The following is a 6,000-nucleotide window of genomic DNA, read 5'->3' on the forward strand; positions in this document are numbered from 1 at the left end:
TATTATGTTCTTATTTTTAATATTTTTATCATTTCATCTAACTCTTTTATAATTTATATTAGTATCTAATTAGATGATTTCATCATTTCATTTTCTCATTTTAGTTTTTCATTCATCACCACTATGGTGTCAATTGAAAGGTCCCAATTTTTAATATTTTTATCAATTCAGTTAGTTGTGGTGCGCCAAACATAACGTTTATCATTAAAACTTTGATTATTATTAGTTTTTTTTTTTTTTGTAAAAATGACAAAAAATTATTATGTAACATTTCAATTGAAACCGTGGTTGTGGTGAATGGGTGACCAAAATGAGAAGATGAATGATGAAGTCATCTAACTAGATACTAATGTAAATTGTAAAACAGTTAGGTGAAATGATAAAAATATTAGACAATCATAAGTTTATTTATTATGATGTTTTACCTTCATGTATTTCCTTTATTCTTAGAGGGCTGTTACTTTGTCTTTTATAAATTGTTTTGATCTCCTCCTTATTGGGCATGGAGAGTTATTCTCTCATGGTATCACTCGTCTAGATCCTGCCTCCCGCTATTCTTCTTCCCCACCCGTTTCTTCTTCTTTTTTTTCCTTATGTTTTCCATTTTTGCCGATCCATGGCATCCTCCTCATCTTCTGATACATTCCTCCCCACGAGCACTATTTTACACCTCATCACCAATCGGCTCTTCTAGTCAAGTCAGAGCACCACCTCCGCATATTGTTTCCCTATTGTGCAGGTTGCCTCGTCGCCGTCCTATTCTAGTCAAGTTAGACCACCACCTCCGCCTACCTGTGGTCTATGTGATGATGCCTAAAATGCTCCGGTGGTTAACCCTACACCTACTAACCTCAACCCTCATGTGGTTTCTGAACATGTTGCATCTGAGCTTGTAGCATCTGATCTTGTTGCATCCGAGCCTGCTACATCTGAGTTTACTTCCCTTGCATCTCCTGCTCATGATCCGGATGCCCCCGGCCCTGGTGTGGACCATCTGATGACTACGAGAGCTAAAACTGGCATTTTTAAACCCAAACATCAGGCTGATTTAGCCCACACTAACTCTCATGGGCTTTTCTCTGCTTTATTTGCTTCCAAAAGATCCAAAGGGTTGTCAAACTGCTTACAAACACCCGCATCGGATGACTGCCATGCATCAAGAAATGGATGCCCTTCATCGAAATAATACTTGGACGTTGGTTCCCAGACCTGAACGTCATAATGTTGTGGGTTGTCGTTGGCTATTCCATACTAAATTTCATGTTGATGGTTTGATTGAAAGACACAAAGATCGTCTCGTTGCTCAGGGATTCAGTCAAGTCCCGAGGCACGATACTCTTACACTTTCAGTCCGGTCGTCAAAGCCTTTACTGTTAGAATTGTGCTCTCTTCGGCTACTCTTAACAACTAGAAACTTCACCAAATTGATGTCAACAGTGCTTTTCTTAATGGCGAACTGAATGAGCTTGTATATATGGAGCAACCACCGGGCTTTTCAAATGCTTTATTTCCTCATCATGTTTTTTGTCTTAACAAAGCTCTCTATGGGCTTAAATAGGCTCTACGGGCCTGCTACATCGGCTCAGCGCCTTCCTTATTGCTACTGGGTTTGTATGTATTAAGGTGGATACATCTTTGTTTCTGTTTAAACGGGATGTGTGCATTTTGTATCTACTTGTCTATGTCGATGATTTAATTTTGACCGGAAATCAAGACTTTGCAATCCAGTCTTTTATTGCCAAATTGCATGATACATTTGTGATTAAGGATCTCGGACGCCTTAATTTTTTCCTTGGGCTCAAAGTCATCTATACTGATATTGGCTTATTTCTTAGTCAATCCAAGTATGCTCACGATATTGTACAACGGGTAGCCCTTCTTAATGCAAAACCATCTACCACCCCACTTGCTTCTAATGCCGAATTTGTCTCAAGTGGTGATCTTTTTGATGATATGATAGTCTACCGGTCTCTTGTCGGTGCGCTGCAATACCTGACCATCACCCGTCCTGATATTTCCTATGTGGTCAATCAAGTTACTCAGTTTCTTCAAGCTCCTACTCGCTCTCATTTTCAGAGTGTCAAGCGTACTCTTCGCTATGTTAAAGGCACTATCTCTTTTGGTTTCACCTTTTCTTGACATAACTCCACTGCCCTTCTTGGTTATTCTGATGCGGACTGGGCGCGATGTCTTGAGATGCGTCGTTCTACTTATGGCTACTCTATTTTTTTAGGTGGCAATCTTGTCTTGTGGACTGCTAACAAAAAACCTCGTTCGAGTTGTGAGTCTGAGTATCGAGCGATGGCAAACACCGCCGTGGAAATAATCTGGATCACTCATTTATTGTGGGAGCTACATACTCTACCTCTAGATCGTCCCACGCTCTTGTGTGATAATAAAAGTGCCTTATTTCTCATGCAAAACCCGGTCTCTCACAAACGAACTAAGCATATTGAGTTGGATTATCATTTTATTTGTGAACTTGTCTCTTCCAGGAAGCTCCACACCAAATTTGTCCCTACCAAGCTTCAAGTGGCTGATATCTTTACAAAAAGTCTTCCACCCCACTTGCTTCTAATGCCGAATTTGTCTCAAGTGGTGATCTTTTTGATGATATGATAGTCTACCGGTCTCTTGTCGGTGCGCTGCAATACCTGACCATCACCCGTCCTGATATTTCCTATGTGGTCAATCAAGTTACTCAGTTTCTTCAAGCTCCTACTCGCTCTCATTTTCAGAGTGTCAAGCGTACTCTTCGCTATGTTAAAGGCACTATCTCTTTTGGTTTCACCTTTTCTTGACATAACTCCACTGCCCTTCTTGGTTATTCTGATGCGGACTGGGCGCGATGTCTTGAGATGCGTCGTTCTACTTATGGCTACTCTATTTTTTTAGGTGGCAATCTTGTCTTGTGGACTGCTAACAAAAAACCTCGTTCGAGTTGTGAGTCTGAGTATCGAGCGATGGCAAACACCGCCGTGGAAATAATCTGGATCACTCATTTATTGTGGGAGCTACATACTCTACCTCTAGATCGTCCCACGCTCTTGTGTGATAATAAAAGTGCCTTATTTCTCATGCAAAACCCGGTCTCTCACAAACGAACTAAGCATATTGAGTTGGATTATCATTTTATTTGTGAACTTGTCTCTTCCAGGAAGCTCCACACCAAATTTGTCCCTACCAAGCTTCAAGTGGCTGATATCTTTACAAAAAGTCTTCCCCGACATCAATTTGAGTTCTTCTGTGACATGTTGTGCCTCACACCACCACCGTTTCACTTGCAGGGGGATATTAAACAATCATAAGTCTTTTTATATATTGTGATGTTTTACCTTCCTATATTTCCTTTATTCTTAGAGGGTTGTTCTTGTAACTTTGTCTTTTATAAATTGTTTTGATCTCCTCCTTATTGGGCATGGAGAGTTATTATCTCAAAAATTAAAATAGGGACCTAATGTTGACATAATTAAAACCTTATTACCCCTTTTTGAACGGTTATAACAACCATGTTGGTGTAATATGTACAAAAAAAATAGGGACCTAATATGGACAAAATTAAAACCTTACTACCTTTTTTTTTAAACGGTTATAAAAACCATATTGATGTAATATGTACACAAAAACCTTTAGGACCTAATGTGGACAAAGTTAAAACCTTATTACCCTCCTATGTCATTAACCCTTTAGGTTGTTGTTTGTTGGTTTGCCATCTTAGGACCATGAACATTTTGTCATATAAAATCCCAATAAATGATAACAAAGCTTTGGATTTTCGTTGCCCATTAAGATGGCCAATACTAGCAACACTTTAGCCACTTATGTCATCCAATGATGGATCCAAAAAGAAAAATCAAAGGTTGCACTACTAGAAAAAAAAAATTGTCTTTGAAGGAAGTTTGCATCACAAAATCATAACTAAACTGACAAATTTACACTAAATTTACAATTATCAGAATTTGTGATAGATTGCCGACAGATTAATGACGGATTTTAAAAAAAAAAAAATTTAGTAGATTTACATTTAACAGGAAAAATTTAAGGTGTAAACCGGGCTACATGGTAGCTCCGCCCCTAATGCCATCAAATCTGGTTATGTTATTAATTCTTATCGGGATGAAGATTTCAGTAAGCGGCATGGAAAAGACAAATTTGCAAAAATGATCTATGTGGTTTCTCATTTTATGTGGTTAAGGTTCAAACCTTTGAAAATTTATAGATTTTATCCTTTTCAATAAGTTTTGTTATGGTTTTGGTCCCTCTTCTGTTAACTTTAACAACTTGGTTGTTAATTTTGTTAAATGACTATTTTACGTTAGAGACTATTTTTGTAACCAAACTAAAAGGACATTTTCTACATATGTTATTATTATTTTTATTGAATTATTATATATTAATAAATGTTATTTTTAATATATATTATTTATATATTAATAAACATTGTTTTATTAGATTATTAATTTCTAGTAATTAAAATTTTTAATTTCTTTGTAATCGGATATTTTAATTGGATTATTATATATGAATAAATATTATTTTTAATATATAATATTTATATATTATAAAATATTATTATATTAGATTATTAATTTATTTTAGTTAACTTGGTTTATTAAATTAATTCTTTTTATTGGATTATTATATATTAATAAAATATTATTTTTAATTTATAATATTTATATCATAATACATATTATGTTATCAAATTATTAATTTCTTTTAGTTAATTTTTTTAATTTTTTTTTTTTTGGATTAATTCTTTTTTATTGGAATATTACTTTTAATTTATAATTTTTTATATAATAAATATTATTTATTATATTTTAAATTTATTTTTATTGCATAATATTAATTATTATTAATTTTATTAGTTTCATCGCAAAGTTGTCGGAATACGCAAAAGAGCCGCCTGCTCATCAAACGAAAATCATCAGGATCACCGCCAAAAACCTTTATCGGAGGTCCGACGTAAACCCTACTAACTTTTTCCATCCAACATCTCTGGTAGCCACCTACGACAACTTCTTCACAATCAGTTGGAACCCTCCATATCTCACATAATGCACAAGAAACTCCTATAAACATTAAAAGTGGTGGTGGTGATCGGATGGCAGTAGTGGTGTTATCGCATGTGACCACCGTTATCATTGGTTGGAAAAGGTTAATGAGTTTTTGTCCGACCTCTAATGAAGATGTTTTGTGGTGATCCTGACAATTTTCAATGATGAGAGGCAAGTCGTTTGCCTATTCTGGCGACTCTATAGTGAAACTAATAAAATTAAAATGAATTAATAATATACATTAAAATTAGACTAATAAACTAATAATCCAACAAAATAATATTTATTATACAAATATATATATATATATATATATATATATATATATATATATATATATATATATATATATTAAAATTAATACTCTAATAAAAACGAATTAATAAAAAAAAGAATTTAAAAAATTAACTAAAAGAACTTAACAATCTGATAATATAATATTTATTAGTATATAAATATTATAAATTAAAAATAATATGTATTAATATATAAATATTATATATTAAAAATAATATTTATTCATATATAATAATCCAATTAAAATATCTGATAATAAATAAATTAAAAAAAATTAATAATCTAATATAATAATACTTATTAATATATAAATAGTATATATTAAAAATAACATTTATTAATATATAATAATTCAATAAAAATTAAAAGAAGATATGTAGAAATGGTCCTAGGAGTTTGGTTGTATAAATGGTCACTGAGGGTAAAATAATCATTTTAAAAAAATATAATAACCAAGTGGTTAAAGTTATTAGAAGACGGACCAAAACCACAACAAAATTTGTTGAAAATAACAAAGTCTACAAATTTTCAAAGGTTTTGACCTTAACCACAAAAAATAAGAAACCACAGGGACCATTTTTGAAGTTTTATCCATGGAAAATAATAGTTATATTTTGAACCAGGGCGGTCCAAACTGATTTTA

Source organism: Lactuca saligna, chromosome 8 (genome assembly GCF_052625555.1).
Source record: "Lactuca saligna cultivar CGN05327 chromosome 8, ASM5262555v1, whole genome shotgun sequence".
In the NCBI taxonomy this organism is placed as follows: Eukaryota; Viridiplantae; Streptophyta; class Magnoliopsida; order Asterales; family Asteraceae; genus Lactuca; species Lactuca saligna.